General features: G+C 42.4%; 1 long non-coding RNA gene across 2 annotated transcripts; it reads right to left on the reverse strand.

Moving 5' to 3' along the window:
- Positions 1–1,691: 1,691 nt before the first annotated feature.
- On the reverse strand, positions 1,692–16,860 carry LOC117080161. Of its 2 annotated transcripts, none has more exons than XR_004435736.1 (3): positions 16,500–16,860; positions 6,827–6,927; positions 1,692–2,181 (listed from the first exon to the last, which is right to left on the reverse strand). It is a non-coding gene; the product is annotated as an uncharacterized LOC117080161 (long non-coding RNA). The 2 variants fall into 2 exon arrangements; XR_004435737.1 differs by lacking the exon at positions 1,692–2,181 and adding an exon at positions 4,772–4,987.
- Between the last annotated feature and the right edge of the window lie 6,569 nt (positions 16,861–23,429).

Raw genomic sequence — 23,429 nt, forward strand, 5'->3', positions numbered from 1 at the left:
GTTTGTTTTGTACCAAGCACAGTGCTAAGTACTTTGGCAGGCTAAACCATATGACATTGGTGTTTCTGTGGTTGAAAAATGGCTGAATGGTGGCAATTTCATATGGTTCAACCTAATATTACCTCATTTAATCCTTACCATACCCTTACTATTGTTATTATGCTTTCCATATTACAAAATAGGAAAATGAGGCACAGAGAAATTAAGTAACTTAACCCAATTACAGAGCAAGCAAGTGGAGCCAGTTGCCATCTTTTGAAGACCAAGCACTGACTTCACAGGCATGTAGCCCTGATAGTTTACCTTTTACAAAAAGTTCCCATAAGCACTTCACACATTTTAGTGAACATGGTTAAACTGAACCTGGTACATTTTGTGTGCTCAATTAATGTTTACTAAATACATAGATGAATAAAGGATTGAGGCTGCAATATCAGAATGATGTACAGGAACAGGCTGACTAGATACTGCTGAGCCACAGACATTCCTGGCCTGAGGCTCCTCACATTCTCTTCCAGTCTGGACCCCTCACACCAGGCTCATTCCCTGAGACAAATATTGGGGCCGAGGGGCAGGCATGGCTGTAACAGTGTAAGGGGAAAGAGGAGATTGATTTACCGGGAGCAAGGGGCAGGCATGGCCAGAGGAGTGTAGGGGGAAAGGGGAGATTGATCTATTGGGGCGAGGGCCAGGCATGGCTGGAGGAGTGTAGGGGGAAAGGGGAGATTGATCCAGGATGGGAGGTCATTTGGAGGAGTAGAACAAGGGAGAAGATGGAGAGCAGAACCGTCATGCCATGAGCCACTGTTGTCAGGTGGGAGAGGTAGAGCCCTTCTGAATCTGGATTCCCACTTCCACCCAGTCCAGCTGCAAACAGGCTATAAAATGTCCACTAGCATCAGAGTCTCTGTGACACATCCCTCACTTCCTGAGCATTTGGAGTCCTTTCTCTTTGAGCCCAGGTCAAATCTGCCCTCTCATAGCTAACTAAATCCACAACTGCTTCCCTTCCTTTAACATCACCTTCTAACAGTGTCCAGGGGACTGAGGTTAAGCATCCTCAGTGGCCAGCGGTGGAGGGAGGAAAAGGTATGTGGGCAGTGGTGGGCACTCCAGAGGACACACCATGATCCCACTGGAGGTATGAACCAGTGGGCTGGAATGTAATTTAATGTATTCATGAATTTTTGGTCAAAAACAACTAAGAAATTGAAACCTATAAAATGACACATAGATGCACAATAATAATAGCTGCCCTCATGAATAACTCCCAATAACAAGAAATAGATGTGGTTAGCCTAACTGTTGCCTTCAGTTTTGCATCAAGTAGAGTTTCCAAAAGGGAGTGATCGATTAGCAGATGCTGATGCTGTGCATCTGCCTCCTTTTGGGTAGCCACACTGCACACAGTAATGATAATAGCAGTCCATGGTGATAGGAGTATACAGGAGACTTGGTGAAGTTGGAGACTGCAGATTCCAGGCTCGCTCCTTGAGGAAGCGAGGGATAGGTGAATGAGTGCAAACGGAGGAGCAGCTGGTTCCTGGAGAATGGCAAATGATGGAGAGCTTTACCTTAATTGGACCTGAAACCTCCAGATCTGGGTCACTACTAAGGACCTCCAAAGAAGGAAATTCAGTTCTATTCAATGACTTACTCAGCATCTATGTGATGCCTTACTAAGCCCTGTGAGGCTACAGAGAAGAATCACCCACAGGTTCTACCCTCAAAGAGCTTGCATATTTTGCCTCGGTAAGATGTTATCTTATCTTGGGTGCTATACTTTGCATCATTATCATTACAGTTCTACTCCTATGCACCATGTTTTATGATTTGCAAAGTTCTTCCAATTTGTTAGCTAATTTAATCTTGCCATAACTCTATAGGGGCAGATAACTCTATTATCATCGCTGGAGGGCACTGAAGTCTTAAGGGTAGGTGACTTTTCCAAATTTATTCAACAAGTCCATGATGTTGAAGGAACCAGAACATCAGTCCTTATTAATTCCTAGTCCCTAATTCCTTCCATAACAGCATACCACCTCCTGGAATGGGGTGGAGGAGAACTCTGACTCTGCCATAATTAATCTGGTATGGTATTAACAAGTTAGAACTCATCTGGCCACTGGGGTCTGCTCAGACAGCATAGTCTTCATAAAGCCTGGGTGCCAACAGCCTCATCTGGATGGAAGAAAGCAACAAAAGGAAAAATTACCTTCCAGACATGGCCAGAGTATCCAGAATCATTTACCATTCATTCAACAAATATTAACTGAGACCCTACTGTGTGCCAACAACTGTGCTGCAGGACACCCTGGATAGGGAAGACATCCCATCAGTCTCTGGCTCTTCTTCCCTCTCACCCTCAGTCTGGCTGTCACACCAAAAAGAGAAGGCAGAACTTCCATACCAAGGAGAGTTCAGTGCAGGTGTCCAGGAGAGAGACAGGCCATCACTTGCCCTTCTCCAGGAACCAGCTGCTCCCCTTTTTGCACTCATTCACCTATCTCTCTGTTCCTCAAGGAGAGAGCCTGTAATCTGCAGTCTCCAACTTCACCAAGTCTTCTGTATACTCCTATCACCATGGACTGCTATTATCATTACAGTGTGCAGTGTGGTTACCCAAAGGGAGGTAGGTAAGGAGGGCCTTACCTACCTCCTCTCTTCTCAGAAACATCCTCATTTCCTCTGGGAAAATCCAGGGAAAACCTGGACTCACCCTACCTATGAAGGGAGCTGGTGGCCTCCATTTCCCACACACTAAGTCAGTATTCCCTTTATCCTTTTTGACACTCAAAGGCCAAGGAAGACTATCTGAGTGTTCCAAGGCTGCTCAGAGAAATCTCCTAGATCCATTCTTCTTTGTTCTTTCTTCATCTGCTTTTTCCTATGATACCACCTCATGTGGCTCAACTTTTGCCCCCAAAACTCAAACTGATTCTGCCACTATCCTTTGGACCTTGTTCTGGGTGTTTCAGGTGCATGAGCGTCGAATTTTTCCTAAAATGGGGTAGGAGTAAGGTTGCCCCTGTCTTGTCTTTGATGGGAGACCCCACAAGGCACCCAGTCCCCCATATCAGCCATGTGGTTTTGCCCTCCTCTAAACTAAACCTAAATAGACCATTGGTATGGGCATAACTTTGAAGTGGCTCACCTAGGAGAGGAAGGGGAAGCTGCAGTTTGATGACTATTTAGAGTTAGAGCCAGTAGTCAGGAAGAGGTTGCAAGTTGTTATTGATAGAGAAGGGCATCAAAGGAGTTTCCATATGAAGGTCTCTATTCCTTAGGGTTTTTTTTTTTTTTTATCATGATTGAAGTGGCAGGTGGTGCCGCAGGAGGTTAAGGGAGAGGAAAGAAATTCTGAAATAGCTTCTGTGGAAAGCAGGAGACAGGGATGCTGGGTATTGACAGAGGGATGGGTGGGAACTATGGAGGGCCTGGCAGAAAGGAGATCATAATTTGTAGGGTTCTCGTTCTTGTATTTGGGTAATTGGCCCAGGACCACTCAGCTCCCTGTGTGCAAGGACAGGAAAGATGGCACTTGGATTGATGCAGGATTGGGAAATCACTGACAATGGCAGTGGGGAAACAGAGGTCAATGGAACTGAGTGTGTTGACAAGACAGAGGTAGATGTAATGGATCAGTGGAAGGATAGAGAGGAACTAAAGCCAGGAGAAGTCTGAAGGAGTTCTAGAAAAAGGAAGACTTGAGTAGCTGCCACAATAAGGACAAGAACAGTAGAAGCAGGGGTAAGGAATTGTGAGTATTTCAAAAATAGGAGACTTTGGTCATATGAAATACTGGAGAATAAGGCTTCACAAGCAAAGTAGTTTGGGTAAGAACAAGGTCAACTTTGTGCCTATAGGCAAGGACAGCTAAGAGATCTATGGGGATATCTCTGGCCCACTCAAAACCCGGACCTCCCAGTTTCTCATCTTTATTCCTTCAACTGCATATCCCTCCTCTCCCTATCCCTACACCCATGATGGCTAAGAAAGTGTTCTTGGGGCATAAGTTTCAGGAAGGCATTGGCAACTATGATAACTTCAAGTTATATAAATTGTAAGAGCAAAGATAGGGGCTCTTAGTGAAAAAGAAGTTCCATGTTTTCTTTCTCCCAACACACACCCAGTTGAATCCACATCTAAGACTATTGGATATGTATACAAGGCTTAGGAGCACCCCCATGAACTTCTGTTCTCATGAGTTCCTGTGGGCTGTGCTTAGGTCCCCTCTCTGGTCACCTCCCTGGCAGATGGAGCATCATGGCAGAGTTGGTGGTGTGTGATAAATTACAAAAATGGCTTGTAATCCCAGCACTTTGGGAGGCCGAGACGAGCGGATCACGAGGTCAGGAGATCGAGACCATCCTGGCTAACACGGTGAAACCCCGTCTCTACTAAAAAAATACAAAAAACTAGCCGGGCGAGGTGGCGGGCACCTGTAGTCCCAGCTACTCGGGAGGCTGAGGCAGGAGAATGGCGTAAACCCGGGAGGCGGAGCTTGCAGTGAGCTGAGATCCGGCCACTGTACTCCAGCCCGGGCGATAGAGCGAGACTCCGTCTCAAAAAAAAAAAAAAAAAAAAAAAAAATGGCTGTAAGTTATTCTTCTTCTACTTTCCCTTCTGTGATGTGACTTGAAATATATCCCATCAAGAGTCTTTTTCCTATCCCTTGAATCTCGGGTAGTTTTTGTGAATGGCTGAAAGAATATGGCAGAAGAGACACTTCAAATTCTAAACCTACACCAAAAGAGGCCTTACCTGCTTCCATTTGCTTTCCTTGAACCTTGAGCTGTCCTGTGACCAAGTCCAGGCTAGTTTGCTAATTGATGACAGACATATAGCCCTGTTACCCCTGTACCTCCAAGTGACATCCAGTCAACTTCCAGAAGCAGAGCTGTCAGCTGTGTGAGTGATGCCACCCTAGATCATCCAGCCCCTAGCTGAGCCTCCAGCTAAAGGCACACACATAAAGAAGCTTAGCCTGGAGCAACGAAACCAGACTCAAATTAGCAGAACCACCGAGCCAGTCCGTGGACTCATAAGCAATAATAGATGGTTATTACTTTAAGCCACTAATTTAAGGGAGGGTTAGTTTGTTATGCAGCAAAAACTACCAGACACAGGGTGAAATGAAAAAGAGATAAGAAATGCATTGTCCTATGTAACAAAAAGATCATACGCTAATCATAGTATCTGACACATCACAGGGCCACTTCTCTTCTGACAAAGGCACTCCTTTCTCCTTTCTTCTGGGTTGATGCAGCCCCACATACAGATTCATGACTTGCCAGGTAGTGCCGATAGGACACAGCTACTACTTTCCCCCTCAGTCAGTTACCCTTGTGCAGGGCACAACTTGCTCAACTGCAAGCAGCCTCCTTGCATGCCATCAAAGAGTCTTCTTTTGCCCTCTCTAGGCAGCAATGCTGTACTATGCTATACTGCAACACAGCTCATTGGACAAGAACTTGGTCCTGACCAGGTGATGGCAAATCATATTCTTGCTTTTGGAAATCCAGATTATAAAATGTGGAGAAAGTCAGTTAGTAGTAGGAGTAGAAGGTAAACAAAGATGCATCTAGAAAGGTCTTATAGTAGAGTATGGGGGCATGAGTCCTGAAGGGCTGTGGAAGGTTATGGCAAGCTGAAATTGAGAAATTGTAAGTAAAAAGCAGCTGGAAACACAGAGAGAATACAGAGGGTTGTGAGAAGAACAGTGATATCTGGCAGAGGAGTGGACACACTGGGCATGGCTTAGTTGGGTTAATGACACAGCACCGCAGTGAGGAGTATGAGCACCTGTCACTGAAGTCCTCCAGCCACCAGGGATCTGGAACTAGCTTCCACCCAGACTCTTGAGACCCTGCACCATCATGGTCCTGTCTGGGTTTCTAAAAGACTCAGATTCTTGGCTTATTTGCCTCCCTTGCTTGGGTTGACCCCAGTGATGCTCTGTTCCTTGTATACTAATGACCCCCAAGTTAATCGGAAGCTAATCTCCCAAGACCCACGACCCATTTATGGACCCAGACCCAAATCCTATCACTACCCGTTTATGAACCTTCTTTTCAACAGTCTCCACCTCTGCCCCAGGTCTTGGTTAGACACACCTAGGGGAAATGACTGCCAGGGTCAGCAGGGTGTGGGGCTGCAGAGCAAAGGAAAATGTGCCATCAGGAAGCAGCTATGGCACAAACACCCAGACCTACTGTCACTGCTGATCCAGCCCACAATGCCTCTCTCCCTGGACAACATTCTTCCAAAACCCAGTGTATACTCATATCTAGGAAGTCGCCACCACCCATGAAGGCCTCTCTCCCACCTCGGGAAGGAATCTCTCTGCTCTCAGGCCTTGCTAATCCTCTCCCTTTAGGACCCAGTCATCCCAGAGCTGGAAGACCCTATAGAGGTTACCCTGTCCCATTTGTAAATGAGGACCCAAAATCACAGAGGCTGACCAAAGCAGGAAACAGAAAGTGTAAGAATTGGAACCCTTATCTCCTGCCTCCTTCCTATTTGAAAAGGGCCCCAGCCTCCAGAGAGGGTCTATTAGGAAAACTGCAGTCAGTGAAAAATAGTGTGCATTCATTCATTCTGTTTTATCACTGATCACGTGCCAAACCTTGTACTTAACAAGCTGAACTCAACTGTGATTCCCTTTAATATAAACTTCAACATTCTCTTTGGATCAACCCAACCCAAACCCAGAGCCTGGAGCCCAGAGCTCAGCTCAGAGCCAATGATAGAGCCCAAACCCAGATACCACAGGATGCCAGTGACCCCAGAGGCCCCCAGAAAATTACCAATATGAGACACCCACCATAATTAGCCTTCTGTTTCCCATCTTGGCAGTGCAGGTAGAAAGCGTTCTTCCTCAGCTGTAGTCCCAGAGGCTTTGCCTCAGCTGGCCTGAGACCTGCTCTAGAATAAGGAGTCTGAGCTCAGTCAGGCCTCAAACCCAGTCACCTCATGTGCTACCCTTTCTTTTCCCCTCCTTCTGAGAGTATTTCTCAGGCAGTGTCCACTGAAACCAGAGAAGCTTCCATCCACCGGGGCTTGGCCAACACTCCCACCATCTTATGATGGAGGTACCATTAAAACTTTCATTTTACAGAAGAGGAAACTGGGGCTCACAGAAGAAATCATTAGCTGTGAGCCATGCAGATGGTAACTAGTGGAGTGGAGACAAGAAGCCATGTCTGACTCTGCAGCCTAGGCTCTATTAGGCTGCTGAAGGAGAAAGGGCATCTGCAGGCCTCCTGCAGAACAGTGCCTGGTGACCATGCTGAAAGCAGCAGATGCTACAGCATCTCTTCTCAGGCCGGGCTAGCCATAGTGTCTGGGGTCCTGTCTGCTGCAATAGTGCTGGTGATTCAGGCCAAACCAGGCATCCTGAATCCCATGCAGGAAGGGGACAGTTGGTGGTGTCTGTGGAAGCTCTCATTTCAGGCTAGGAGGCCAGCCCAAGACCAGGGATGGTGGAGCCCAGGCTGTTTGCTCCTCTGGGTACCCTCTTCAGGACACTGTGGTGGACATATAGGGTTTTGCCTTGAGAAGCAGACTAAGTCAGTGAGGCTGAGCTGTAGGGGCTACTGGGAACAGGCTCAGAGCCCCTATGACCCAATCCTTGCTGTAGGACCCTGGACACAGACTGCAACGGACTTGGGAGAGTTGCCCCAGAAGCTGCTTCAGCCTGAGAGCTGGGGCAACGCCGCTGGCAGAAGCTGGCTACACAGGGGCAGGCTTCTCCAGTGGGAGGGTGCCCTGAGGGCCTGTGGCCAATCTGACCCCCACCTAGGCCCACATGGAGCCTAAGCGCTGAGTAGGGTGGGGTAGGCCCAACCCCCGGAAGGAGAAGGGACAACATTGCCCCAGCACTCCTGGAGAAACCTCCCCTTAGCAGCTCATGAGGGTAGTGGGTGATTCTTCAGGAGGATAGATGACCCTTTATCTGATCATCCAGCTCTTTGGCAAGAAGGACAATGATTTCCCTCCTGTCTTCTAGCCTGCGGAATCGTCTGCTGGTGATCCCAGGCGTTTTCACCTTGGTTCCCATACGCACACTGCCATCTGCTGGGAGGATGGAGGAGCGACCCAGAGGCTACATTCTAAGTTCAGGCTCAAGCCAGAAGTCGTGTCCCTAGAAAAAACCGTCTCCTACTAGTTCCAGAAGATCCACCAGCCTCCCTGTTGGCCTGCCTGCCTTCTGCTTCCTTGGGTCCCCTATGCTCTCTCTCACATCTCCTAAGGATACCAATTTCTCTCTCTCTTGGGTTCCTCTTCCCCAACTCTCCACCTTAGACAGTTGCTTCCTGAGGGCAGATTCAGTTCCAAGCACAGAGGTGCAGGTATAGAACAGGGGTTCACCACACAGTTGCTGAGGGCTGCAGTAGGAGGGCTTTGGGGCATGTGGGCCCTCGGGACAGGAGATGATACCTATGCCTTCTGTCATGTGTGGACCAGGAGAGAGAGGGCACAGGGTCCAACCTGTTGGAGGTCTGGAAGGAAGGTTACATGGAAGCGCTGCTGCCAATCTGCCCAAGGGCTGCAGGCCCAGAAACCAAGCCCATTCCACAGCTGCCCTGAAGCCTGGAGGAGAATGTGTGTGTGTGCGCGTGCCTCTGCTGCAAACTCTGGTAGCAAGTCAGGGAGTCAGAGCCACCTAGCAGAGCATCAGAGGTGGAAGAGCCCTGTATTAGTGTGTTTTCATGCTGCTAATAGGGACATACCTGAGACTGGGTAATTGATAAAGAAAAGAGGCTTAATTGACTCACAATTCAGCTTGGCTGGGGAGGCCTCACAATCATGGTGGAAAGCAAATGAGGACCAAAGTCACATCTCACATGGCAGCAGGCAAGGAGAGATTGTGCTGGGGAACTCCCATTTATAAAACCATCAGATCTCATGAGATTTATTCACTAGCATGAGAACAGTATGGGGGATCCACCCACATGATTCAATTATCTCCACCTGGCCCTGCCCTGGACACATGGGGATTATTGCAATTCAAGGTAAGATTTGGGTGGGGACACAACCAAACCATATCAAGCCCTTTGTGACCCTCCCATCAGAACCCCCACTTTATGGATGAGAAAACTGAGGCTCAGAAATAGGGTGCATCACACTGATCCTTCTGGTAAGACGGACTATGAAAGGACATTCCTGAAGGACTTAGAGGACATCTAGTCTAATCCCTTCACTTACAGATGGGGAAACCAGGGAGGATAGCAGGAGGGAGGGATACTGATCTGTGTGAAGTTACAATGCTGGTTAGTATCTGCCCTGTGCTTTTTCTGTGCACCAAACTGCCCCAGTGTGAAGAGATCAGCTCCTAATGTAGGATCTGCTGAAGTCAGGGGGGCTTCAAGGTTAGGGTGCAGGGATTGGGCAGGGTGGCTGCCCAGGCTTTCAGTGAGGAGGGAGGCTGAGGCAGTAGCCACTGGCTGCCCTGTCCTGCTGTGATGCTTCCACCTAGGATGTGTATTTATTCTTGTGCTTTTATTTACTCATCTTTTATTCATTCACATCCTGTCAATGTATATTGTTTACATTATAAATCATATGTATTCCCACATTCCCTTTTATGGAAAAGGCCCAGATTGTTCTGAGGCTCTGAAAGTGGCAGTGGTGGCAGCACTATGTCTCCATCCTCCCTGGGGCCTCCCAACAGGCTGCAAAATTCCCATATGCCAAGCTGAAAGCTGAGGCCACTTAGGCCCCAGAGCACCCACTCAGTGCAGCATGTGCATCTGACCTTCGACAGAGGGAGCACGAGACAGAGGAGGAATGAGAGAGGGTGGAGCTCTGCAGGGAAACCCAAGGATGACATTTTCCTCACAGCCCCTTCCTGAGCTGGCAAGTAGGGCTGGGTTAGGGCATCAGCTGCCTGAAACCATCTGAAGGGAGTAAGAAGCATCTAAGATAGTCTACAGGAAAGCCTCAAGCCAAAAAACTTGGATTGCAAATACCAAGACCAAAGGAGAAGAAACAGATTTGTGAAGAAGAGATGGAGCCAGGAATTGGTAACCTAATGGGGCATGGCATTTGAGAAGAAGCAAGTGAGGAATAAATGCAGCAGGCCTACGAGGGTGCTGGCAGATAGCTGCAGTTTGCATTTATAGACTGACTTAAGTAGGGTGGGAGGGCCTGGAGTTGTGGCCAGACTGAAATTTCAAAAGCTGGGCTAAGCAGATGTACCCTGCAGCTGTGAGAATGAACAAAAGGAATACACACACACACACACACACACACATCCTTCACAAAGCTGCTTCTTCCTCTTTGGTCTTCACATTCGCAATCCATCTCTCTGGTTCTTGGCTTGAGGCTTTCCTATAGATTAGCTTGGATTCCGCTTACTCCCTTCAGGTGGTTTCAGGAAGCTGGTGCCCCAACCCAGCCCTACTTGCCAGCTCAGGAAGCAGGTGTGGGGGGAAATACATACATACGTATATATATGTATTTGGCGGGCTGTTGATATGTGTATATATATACACACATATAGTTTGGGGTTTGTTCCCTCCATATATATATATATATATATATACCTTGCAGCATACATATATATATGGAGGGAACAAAACCCCAAACTATTTCAGTTGCATATCAAAACTTTGGATATGTCTAAAGCTCTACTCAGAGGAAGAGTCATAGCCTTGAACACACTGTTAGACAAGTAACTAATAGTTGGCACCAGAGGCAAACTCTGAAATCACAGTGGCTTAACACATTAAAGGTTATTTCCTGAGTTCAGTGTCCATGCCTATTTCCAACAGTCATTAGAAATGTAGGCTGATGGAGGAGCTGTGCCATCTGGAACTCATGGCCTATAGGGCTGTGGTAAAAACAGAAGAAAGAGGAGGGAGAAAACATACCGGCTCTTAACCCTCTCAGTTCAGACAAAAAACATATCACTTCTGCTCACAACAAATGGGCTAGAGCAACTCACATGGCTGAAACCAAATCTCAAGGGACCTTGTGATATGACACAGAGTAGCATGTGTGTATGCAGTGCTCCCTAGCTCAGCTACACATTAAACATTAGACAAGAAACAATTACAATAATTTAATTGATTCATGCATCCAACTAAACAAGAAAAAAAAACAAAATTATCCCAAGAAAAGCAGAAAGAAGAAATTAATAATACAAATATAATTTAATTAAGAACAATTTATTAACTGCCCAACTGATGAAAAGGCTAAAATAAAATAGATACATTACTATATGTTGAGTATCCCTTATATGAAATGCTTGGGACCAGAGGTGTTTTGGACTTTAGACTTTTTCAGATTTTGGAATATCTGCATATACATAATGAGATCTCTTTGGGATGTGACCCAAGTCTAAACATGGAATTCATTTATGTTTCATATAGACCTTATACACATAGCCTTGAAGTAGTTTTACACAATATTTTTAAAATTTTGTGTATGAAACAAGTTTGTGTACACTGAACCATCAGAAAGCAAAGGTGTCACCATATCAGCCACCCATGTGGACAATCTGTGATTGTTTTGCGTCACTATCTTTCCTGACTTTGAATTTATATGCTACCAATAAGCATTTTCTTCTATTTATTCACACAGAAGTACTTAACAGTAAAACATATGATATACCCTTAATACAGTGAAAAAATAATGTGTTCAAGGTAATTAAGCAGCACAGTAGCATTCCCAGAATACCCGGATCAGCTGTTAAAAACAGCAACAACAAGCAACGACAGGCTTTTGGTCTCCTGACATGGCAACAGGTCAGCGTTAGAAAAGGTTTGGATTTTGGAACATTTCAGACTTCAGATTTAGAGATTAGAGATGCTTAACCTGTAGTTAATTCAATCAAAAAGAAGCACAAATACACAAAACAGGGAAATAACCACAAATATGTAGAAAGTTAAAATACTATTATTTAAAATTTTTCATAACTCTATGTTAATGTATTTTTAAAGCTGTGTGAAATTATTTCTAGAAATACGTTATCAAAATTGACTAAAGACATTAATAATCATGGAAGATATTGAGAAAGTTGTAAAAGAAATTATACTTACATATACATGCATATGCACACATACACAAATAGTTTCTCATATAAACTCTTTCAGACCTCTGAGGAACAAACAATTCTGAAGTTCAACGAGTCCAGTGCATAAAAAAGAAAGAAAATCTCAGGAGTCTTTGTAACAAAACAAGTTAAACAATTGATGGTGAGAACACCTGGACACATCGCAGGGAACAACACACACTGCGGCCTGACGGGAGAGGGTAGGGGTGGGAGGCAGAGCATCAGGAAGGATAGCTAGTGGATGCTGGGCTTAATACCTAGGTGATGGGTTGATCTGTGCAGCAAACCACCATGGCACATATTTACCTGTGTAACAAACCTGCACATCCTGTACATGTACCCTGGAACGTAAAATAAAAGTTGAAGAAAAAATACATAAATAAAAAGTATGATTCATCTATGCTTAAAAACATATGCTGTCATAAGAATATCTTTAAAACATGTTACATGAAAAAATCAAGATGTATATTATATAAATCTTAATGGATACATTTATGTATGTATATATGTATATGTAAATATACACATGCAGATACACGAAAATTGATCGTAAAACTTGACAAGACACGAAAACTACTACAGATTAATTTCATTTCTCAAAATAAATTTTAATCTATCTATTTATTTATTTATTTTGAGACCAGGTTATGAGACTGGCTAATTTTTGTATTTTTGGTAAAGATGGGGTTTCACCATGTTGCCCAGACTGGTCTCAAACTCCTGGCCTGGAGCGATCCACCACCTTGGCCTCCCAAAGTGCTGGGATTACAGGCATGAACCACCGCACCTGACCTAATTTCACTTTTGAATAAGAAAGCAAAAATCTTAAATAAAATGCTAGCAAGTAGAACTTAGTAGCATATTTTTGGCAATACCAAGTAAAATTCATACCAGAAATGCAAGAGTGATTTAAAATTAGGAAATATGTTAATCTAATTACCATGTTAATACACTTAGATGTCCTCAGACTAAAAGTCAGCATCATGCTTAATGTTAAAACTTTAGAATAATTTCTATCAACATCAGGAATAAAGTCAGGGTATACTGTAACACCAATATTATTTAACACTGTTGCGCAGTTATTGACTGATATAAACAGCCAGAAGAAATAAATACAAGATGTGAAATTGGGAAGAGGAGGGAAAATTATAATTATTTGTAATTGATATGAAAAAATCCAAACAATTTAATGGAAACAACAAACGGTAAATGACAGTTAGAAAACTGAAATATAAAAACAGATTTTTCCTGTATGAAAAATGAGTTAAAAATAGTAGAGGAAAAAGTTCACATTTACAATAGCGGTAAAAGCAGAAATGCCCAGAAATGCATTTAAGAAAAAGTGTTTAGAACCTATAAACCTCTACTGAGGAGCAAAAAGACTAAAATAAATGAAGATACAACTAATGTTTAGCTATAAACAAAATAAACCTAATTTTATAAAGTCGGTAATTATCATTAAATAGGTGTATACATTAATTGTGATACCAATCCTACCAATGGCTTAGAAAGTGATTATAATGTTAATCTGGAAAACATATTTGTGCATATAGGCAGTAAAATTCTAGATAAGCAGAATGATAATGAATTAGCTCCACCTGATAATAAAACATATTATTAAGCTATAGTAAATAAACCAGTACACTACTGACACAGTAGACTGATAATTGGCACAAAATGGAGAGTCCAGAGAGAAATCAAAACATAGATGTGAATTTACTATAAGGGTACCATTTTGAATCAACATTTGAAAGACTGGTTGTTCAATAAATGGTGCTGACTTATCAACTAGTCTTTTTTGTGGGGGCAGGAGATGGAGAAGCTGCAGCATCACCATTATTACTATTATCCGGACTCTGACCCGGAGGGGAATTGGTTATGGAGAAGGGGCTTAAATGAGGGTCATACGATCGTAATACAGAGAACCTGTGACTTTAGTATCCCTGCTGTAAGCCTTATAAATCTCTTGAAAGCTGAAGACAAATGGAAGACAGGGACACTGGGCAGGTAAAATAACAGATTTGCTGAGAGGCTGTTTGCCACTATTGGCTTCAGTTGAAGCTGTAAACTATCTTAGCTCACTCTTCTATCTCCTCTCCCCACACTTTTCTTCAACAAATAACCCATTCCATGTAAAGATGAGAACCAATCTCCTAGAAATTGCACAGGACCTTAGCAAAGGGTTGGGGTTGGAGAATATAAGAAGAGGAACATAAACAAAAAGCAGATGAAAAACAAATTTCAAGAGGAATTACCCACACAAACAATGGAAGGATTCAGACAAATAATTTCCCACAGATTTCATTAAATTATAGATGACATGATCTCTCTTTCTGAAGAATTTGGAGAACAGACATAAAGGTATGGAGAAGAGCTTATAAAAAAATGAAATAATAATCTGGCAAAAGTCAAGAAAACAAACAAAAGCAAAAGAGAGAGAGAGAAGATTACAGAGATCTACTTCACATCAGAAACAGCAAATAACATTTCAAAATGAATGAAAATACAGCCAGAGTCCTTACGGTCAGAATTAAGGAAATCACATAAGACAAAATGGAATAAAGTTTTTTAAAAAATAGACATAATCATGAGGAAGTTGGTAGATAAGGAAACCCAACATATATCATAGGTGTTTCTTTTCTTTTCTTTTCTTTTTTTTTTTTTTGAGATGGAGTCTCGCTCTGTCACCAAGCTGGAGTGCAGTGGTGCAATCTCAGCTCACTGCAACCTCTGCCTCCGAGGTTCAAGCGATTCCCCTGCCTCAGCTTCCCGAGTAGCTGGGACTACAGGCACACACCACCATGCATGGCTAATTTTTTGTATTTTAGTAGAGACGAGGTTTCACCATGTTGGACAGGATGTTGATCTCCTGACCTTGTTATACACCTGCCTCAGCCTCCTAAAGTGCTGGGATTACAGATGTGAGCCACTGCACCCGGCCAGGTGTTTCTTAAGAAGACAATATTCCCAATAAAATGAAAGCTACCTACTTGTCTTTCACATACTTACCTTTTTTTCCAAGCTCTATCTGTATGCATGTATGAATATGTATATGAGAGAGATTTCCGAAATGATGTTCATCAAGAGTTAGAGATAGTCGTTTCTGTATGGTGATGTTTGAGAGTGAATATTAGCTTTCTTCTTTGTATCTTGTATAATAAACATGTATTAGTTTTATAAAGTCATTTTCATTCAAAAAGAAAGTCAAATAATTAAAACAACCAATCATTTTGAAAAGTCAAGAATTAAAAGCAATTTATATAAAAATTAACTTTATATGTGTAATAGACCTAAAGGTAAAATGTAAAACTATAATACTCATAGAAGCAGGGATAGAAAAATATCTTGACCTTGGGTTAGCCAAAGAATTCTAGATATGACACTAGAAGTACAATCCATAACATAAAGTATTGATAAATTAAACTCCATCAAAATTTTAAAATTTTCTTTGTGAAGAATATGGTTAAGGAAATAAAAACATTGGCTGGGCATGGTGGCTCACACCTGTAATCCCAGCACTTTGGGCAGCTGAGGTGGGCAGATCACTTGAGCTCAGGAGTTCAAGACCAGCCTGAGCAACTTGGTGAAACCCCATCTCTACAAAAAAATACAAAAATTAGCTGGGCATGGTGGCATGCACCTGTAGTCCCAGCTACTTGGGAGGCTGAGGGAGGAGGATGGCTTGAACCTGGGAGGCAGAGGTTGCAGTGAGCTGAGGACACACTGCACTGTCACTGGGCGACAGAGCCAGACCCTGTCTCAAAACAATGACAACAAAACATAACATCAGTCACAGACTAGGAGAAAGTATTTGCAAATCATATATCTAACCCTCAAAACTCAACAATAGGAAAACAACTCAATTTTTAAACGGCAAACGGTTTAAATAGACACTTCAGCAAAAGTATACTGATAACAAATAACCACATGAAAAGATGCTCAACATCATTAGTCATTAGGTAAGTAAAAAATAAAAACACAATGACACACCAGCATATACACTAACATGGCTAAAATTAATAAAACAAGACTGACAATATTAAGTGCTGATGAGAATGTGGAGTAACTGGAACTCTCAGATAGTCCTGGTAGAAATGCAAAATTATACAGCTACTCTGGAAAACATAAGTGCTTCCCTAAAAAGCAAAACATACGTTCACCTATGTCCCAGCCATTTCATTTTTTTTTTTTGTATTTAGAGAAATAAAAACTTATGTTAACATAAAAATCTGTACTCAAATGTTTATAGCAATATTTCATGATCACCAAAAACTGGAAAAACCCAATTGTCCTTCAGTGGGTGAATAGATAAACTGTGCTGTATACACACAAGAGATACCACTCAGCAATTAAAAGCTATGCACTATTGATACACATAACAACTTGGATGAATCTCAAATGCATCATACTAAGTGAAAGAACTCAAAAGATTACATACCATATAATCACATTGATAAGATATTCTGGAAAACAGATCACTGGTTGCCACGGGTATGTGATGGGGATGAGTCTTAATAAAGGTACAGCAGGTGGGATTCTTTGGAACGTTGAAATTGTTCTGTTTTGGTTACAAGAATCTATGTACTTGTAAAAACTCATAGAAAAAAGTGAATTGACAACTTGTCAATTTAAAAACTTCACTGCCTCCCCACACCCTGCGTACATTTAGCTTTCCACATTCAAAACCTTCTTGATATAAATTAAGTTACATTAACCCAGAAAGTAGATCAGGGGAGCAGGTATAGAACAACACTTGGATCTACAGGTGCCATGACTTTAGGAATACATGAGATTATATCCTTATGGTGACACGAGCTCATTTACATAGCTGCATCAGTTTAATAGGAAAACAAAAAAATAAATAAAGCAAGACCACCCAAAGTACAACAAATACAAAAGTATAACAAATTACCACTTTAAAGAAATATTGAAAACAAGGCTATTGGGGAAAGTTTCTGCTACGTATTAGTTTGGCACCCATCTTGTCTTCGCCTTTTGTTTTGGTAGCGTAGTATTGAGAAAATCCTACATAGACCATTGAAATGGAATACAGAGCCCAGAAATAATGCCACACACCTAGAATCATCTGATCTTCAACAAAGCCAACATAAACAAGCAATGGGGAAAGAACTCTCTAGTCAATAAATGGTGTTAGGAAAACCATCTGAATAACTATGTGGAAGATTGAAACTGGACCCCTTCCTTACACTATATACAAAAATTAACTCAAGATGGATTAAAGTCTTTAATGTAAAACCTAAAACTATAAAAACCCTGGAAAGTAACCTAGGAAATACCATTTTGGACACATGACTTGGCAAGGATTTCATGACAAAGATGCCAAAGGCAATAGCAACAAAAACAAAAATTGATAAATGGGACCTAATTAAAGAGCTTCTGCTAGCAAAAGAAATTATCAACAGAGTAAATGGACAATCTATAGAATGGGAGAAAATAATTGCAAAGTATGTATCAAACAAAGATCTAATATCCAGAATCTATTTGGAACTTAAACAATTTTACAAACAAGAACCAAACTACCCCCATTAAAAAGTAGGCAAATAATATGGACAGATATTTTTCAAAAGAAGACATACATGCAGGCCACAAGCATATGAAAAAAAGCTCAGCATCACTAATCACTAGAGAAATGCAAATCAAAACAATAATGAGATACCATCTCACATCAGTCAGAATGGCTATTACTAAAAAGTAAAAAAATAACATGTTGGTGAGGTTGTGGAGAAAAGGGAACACTTTGACACTGCCGGTGGAGTGTAAATTAGTTCAGCCACGGTGGCAAGCAGTGTGGCAATTCCTCAAAGAACTTAAACAGAATTGGTATTTGACTTAGCAATCCCATTACTGGGTATATACCCAAAGGAATATAAATCATTCTACCACAAAGATACATGCATGCATATGTTCATGGCAGCACTATTTACAGTAGCAAAGACATGGAATCAACCTAAATGCCCATCAGTGGTAGACTGGATAAAGAAAATGTGGTACATATACATCATGGAATACTGTGTAGCCATAATAAAAAAGAATGAAGTCACATCCTTTGCAGCAACATGAATGGAGCTGGAGGCCATTATCCTAAGCAAATTAATGCAGGAACAGAAAAACAAATACCACATGCTCTCACTTATAAGTGGGAGCTAAACAACGAGAACACATGAGCACAAAGAGGAAAACAACAGACCTTGAGGCTTACTTGTGGGTGAAGGGTGGGAGGAGGGAGAAGATCACAAAAAGTACCTATCAGGTATTATACTTATTACCTGGGGGACAAAATAATCTGTACACTAAACCCCTGTGACACACAGTTTACCTATATAACAAACCTGCACACATATCCCTGAATCTAAACTAAGTTAAAAAACAATAATAAAATAAAAAGAAAATCCTGACACCCAGAGAAATGTAGTGAAAACAACAATGTATTTTCAGTCCATCTTGCACCGTCAAGATGATCTTCAATTAACTTGTTTCAGAAGCTTGAAAGAGAACAGTAGAAAATCATTATTTTTCCAACAAAAAACCACAAAATTAACTGCTTACATTCCTTGTAAGAAATAAAGTGCCACAAGTGAAACTTAAAATAACCTTTTATGGACACACTTAGAAGAAATCCAGATACATTCATAGAAATGGCAGAATGATCTTTATTCCCAAGCTTTATTTTTTTTTTTGAAGTGAGTTAACCTGACAGTAATAGTGCATCAGGAATTGCCACTATATTCAAATTTAATATACAATGCATTCAAGCAGGCGTTTTACTCAAAGATATTTAAAAACATATTTGAAAACAAAATTAAGAACAAACATTGAAAGATGCACCAAAGCTCCTAGGTTTCTATAAAACACCATTTTAAAACCAGCCACCTACAGCTTGATAAACACCATCTAAGCCAAATGAGACTGTGAATGATCAATCATTCAGTGCAAACCTGTTCCCACTTTATTTACCCAATTATGGTTTTCAGTTGCTAAATAACATACATATAAGCTTACATTCAGTTAGAGAGGTTATTCAAGGCACTTTGTATAACCCAGACACTGTTATCTTCATTCATGCACCCAATAAATATTTGCTGAAGTCTACCATGTCATAGGCACTCCTCTGGGCACTGGGGATGCAGACAAAACTCCCTGCCCTAATGCAGCCTCTACTCCAGAGGGGAGGGACAGCCAAGCAAGGAAGGTAATAAGCTTTAGAAGGTGGTAAGTGCAAGGAAGAATATAAAGCAGGGGAAGAAGATCAGGAGTGTTGTAATTTTAAATACGTTGGTCATGGAAAGCCTCATTGAGAAAGGCGATATTTGGGCAAAGACTTGAAGGAAGTGAGAGATTGAGCCATGTAGATACTTGGTGTAAGAGCATCCCAGGTGGAGGGCACAAGTGCAAAGGCTCAGGGTGGGCGCTTCCCAGGCATGTTTGAGTGAGAATGGGGAGCCCCATGTGGCTGGAGCTGGGAGCAAAGAGACTGTAATTAGACATGGGCTCAGAGAGGTGAGGATATTATAAACTTCAGCTTCTTGCGGACCGTTAACCATGTAAAAACAGGATCTAATTCCTCTCCTTGCCTCCTTCCATTCAAGGATCAATGTCTTCCAGTGTACTGGGGGAAACAGCCTTTGTCTCAAGTGCATTTTTGACCCGGACACACTGCAGCCTGTTCCTCTGCTTGCATCTGGTGGCACCACAGGCCCCCACTCACGCTGTTTCTAGTTACTGGGCACTCGGAATTAGCATTACCATTCATTCACTGCTGCTGCCTCTGCCCTAGCATTATAAGGGGGAAGTCCCTTGCTCCAAACAGGGAAGAGTGCCCTTCCTTATACCCTAAGACCACTGACACAGCTCATGGTGTGTCCAAGACTTTTCTAAAGGCTTGAGGAAACCATAAGAGGATTACAGTGCAGGAGGAAAACCTGAATAGCATCTTACTGAAACTATGGCCCACCTGCCATCTCCCACCACAGGGAGTTCTTTCCTGGCTGACTCTCCATTAGGCCCAGCTCCTCCAAAAATCCTAGGTCTTCAAACCCTGTCTTCTCTTCTTCAGTCCCCAGGCTGTCAAATTCCTGACTCTGGGCCACCAGAGAAAGTCCCAAATTTTACCAAACAACAACTTTTCATCAAAAGAAAACACTACTTTATTCTGAAAAGCCACTTCATCCTTGTGTCAACCCCTACTCTGTCCAGATGTGCCGCTGGGCCTTGCCTTTGCATAACCAGAAGATTCATGGAAGCCTTTTCCCTCTGCCAAGATGAAGTCTTCCACAGGCCCTAGAATGTAGAAACATCTCCCAGCACTTTTTCTAAAAATGTCAACATTTTGTTCCTGTGATACTTGATACAGTTTAAAACTATTATCTTATGAAAAATATAAATCAGGTGTCACATTACTTGTTTACTGCACACCCACCTTCCTGGGGTGTGAGTTGCTAACCAAGCAGCAGGTGTGAACTTAGCAAGGTAAGGCCTATTTAACCATCAGGCACAGTGAGCACTAACATGTTTTAATTTATCTTAAAATCAGGAAGAAAAATAGATTTTTAGGTCAAAGAACATGTCTTAATATATAATACTAACATATTTCTCTTTATGCCAATGCAGTCATATAATATAAACATTAATGGGAAGGAGCCTATGAAGACAAAAATGCCTAAGGACCATGACAGTCCTAGTGAGTCCCTGAAGCCAGGCAGAGCCTGCCATGTCTTGAACTCGACTGGGTCATTCATGCTGGGTGGTTTGTCTCTCAGATCTTAGTAACAAAGTTGTGGCCAATACATGACCCTTAAGCACAATAGAATAGCATTTAGTTGCCCATTGTTAATGATGAATAAGAATATAGTAAAGCTATAATTATTGTATAAAGTATAAAGTATCTCCCAGTGGCAAAGAAGGTAGACATCAATGTAATCAAGTTATGAAAAACACAAAAGAGAGGAATTAGGTAGAATCAAACTGACTTTTTGTGATTCTTTTCTAGGCTCTAGGTTCTTGATCCATAGTCTCCACTGGAAGCAAGTCAGACATTAAATAATAATAATATGCACCAGTAGTAATATTTAATATGTGACAGGCTCTATGCAAAATGCTTTGCATGTGAACTCACTTATTCTTTGTAAGAGTCATTAATACTTTCAGTTGCTAGAGACAGAAATCCAATTTAAGCAAGCTTAACACATACAGGAAGGAATGTATTGGTTCACATGCCTGGGAAGAGTTCAGGGCAGCTTTGAGAATCAAAGAATGAGAGGGAGCAAAAGGAGTCTTGGTGAAACCATTCAGCACCACCAAGCTCGCTCTCCACCCCCCTTATTTTTGCTAGCTTCTCTTTTACCTTCTTCAAACAGGCCTAATCCATGTGGTAGAGAAAATAGTTGCCTGAAAACCCCAACTTTACCTCTATCTTAGTTTGGGCTCCCCTCAAAGCAAACTCCAAGACAAAAGTTTGGGTGTACCACTTTATTTGGAAGGTGACACCAGAAGCAAAATGAGAGAGCAGGTAAGTGAGACAAAGAAGGGGCAGAAACCCCAAACAGGTGTGTTGGTGGGTTATAGCTGGGGCAAGTAGATCTCAATCTGACTAGGATGCCTCAAAAAGAATGTGCGGAGCACCACTCAGAATTGAGCCGCTGAAGAACAAGGAAGCTGAGGTGTTTATCTGCCAACTCCCCTCCTTCATTGTTTGAGAGTTGCTCTGGGAGTGGTAACTCCCTACCTTGCTCCCCAGGCCAGAGAACAGCTTTATGCAGAGAGACATAGGAACTCAAGTTTGTGTGCAGGGACTGTCTGCAGGTGACCTCAAGGGTGAACCAATGGGATATGAGTGGAGCCTCTATACCATCCACTACAACTCCTTCCAGCACCATGGCCCCCAAGCAACATGGAACTGCTTCTTCTCCAGCTGCAGCAAGCCCAGCAAGGTACCTGATCTATCAGGCTTAAATCACATGCCTGCTGTGGACCAATCACAGGTCCAGGAGAACAAAGGACTGCTTCCTAGGAAGAGGAGCAGCTTCATCTGTTGGAATACAAAAGGTTCCCCTAGTCCTTTTCCAGTAACCACAACCCATATTCACTACTTAAGTAGTGAATTATAAGAAGAAGAGAGGCTGGCCTTGCTCTGCCCAGTAACCAGGGAACTGGCAGACACAAAACTGCCTGGTTCTCCAGTTTTCACCAACTTGATCCCCTGCAGAAAGAAAACAGTCATTATCAAAAAGCCAATTGTCATTCTGCCTCTTTAGACAAATTCCCATTAAAGATAAAGCAAATTTTAATTAGATTAAGTATCCAATTATTGTAATTACATTTTTAAAAAATTCACATCATGAAGATGACCCTTTTTAAAAGGGTTACAGGAATAATTAGTGTATTCATATTAACCAAAATGTATTGGATAATATTTATACCCAGAAGACAAAGTACATTACACACATTTCACCTTTAGGGAAAGCTTGCAAATGTTTTGGCAGTGGCATGAATATTTATAGGCAAGAGTGTGCTTTAGCAAGATTATGTGAGGAAGCATTTAAATGCTCACCAATTTTTACCCAGGGGTAAAGTTTACAGAAAATGTAGTGCAGAGATTATGGATATGCAAAGTGTGACTTAAGCAGGGAATTTCTATCAGTTTGCTTAATTAATTGGCACCAAAGACTATTTCTCCTTATTCAAGGCAGAAATGCCCAAGGTATCCAACTGTGACTTCTCTCTGCTCTGCGTCTTCCAGAGGCAGAGGCCAGTGAGGAGAGTTGGTAGGAAAGCAGTAAGGACATTCTCACCTTGACCACTCACCACCAAGAAATTTCTATCCTCATACCCCTTGCCCACCTGTCCCCAGTTGGGTAGAGCTTTAGGATAAGAAATGTGGGTCTTCTAGAGTCTTCCTCCCAAAGGTTTTCCTGGAAAACTCTTCCTTTTTCTGATTGCAATTTTCTTTCTTCAGACCTGCCTTTGAGTGGCAGCAGCTGCTGCTGTTTTTGTCTCACACATGGTTGCCTTCCAGGCTCCATGACATTTGCTGGCTCAGTGGGAGGGAGGCAGCACACTCTCCATTTCACAGATGAGAAAACTGGGGCCCCAGAGCTTGGAATAACTCCCAGAACCACACCACAGAACTGGCCTTATAAGGAAGCCCCAGTGCCACAGATCCCAGAACTGCATGGGCTCTGCTCTGCCTGTCGGGAAACTGCATTGTGGCTACCAGCCACAGGAACATCCCACCTCTGCTGCTGCCTCACCCACCAAGAGGTAGGCCAAGCAAGCATTGCTGTTTCCTCTCACAGATAACTTTCAAACCAAAGTTGGACACGGGTATGTCTGATGGGGGAAACAATTAACT

This window comes from Trachypithecus francoisi, unplaced genomic scaffold (genome assembly GCF_009764315.1).
Source record: "Trachypithecus francoisi isolate TF-2019V2 unplaced genomic scaffold, Tfra_2.0 Lachesis_group8, whole genome shotgun sequence".
Taxonomy (NCBI): domain Eukaryota; kingdom Metazoa; phylum Chordata; class Mammalia; order Primates; family Cercopithecidae; genus Trachypithecus; species Trachypithecus francoisi.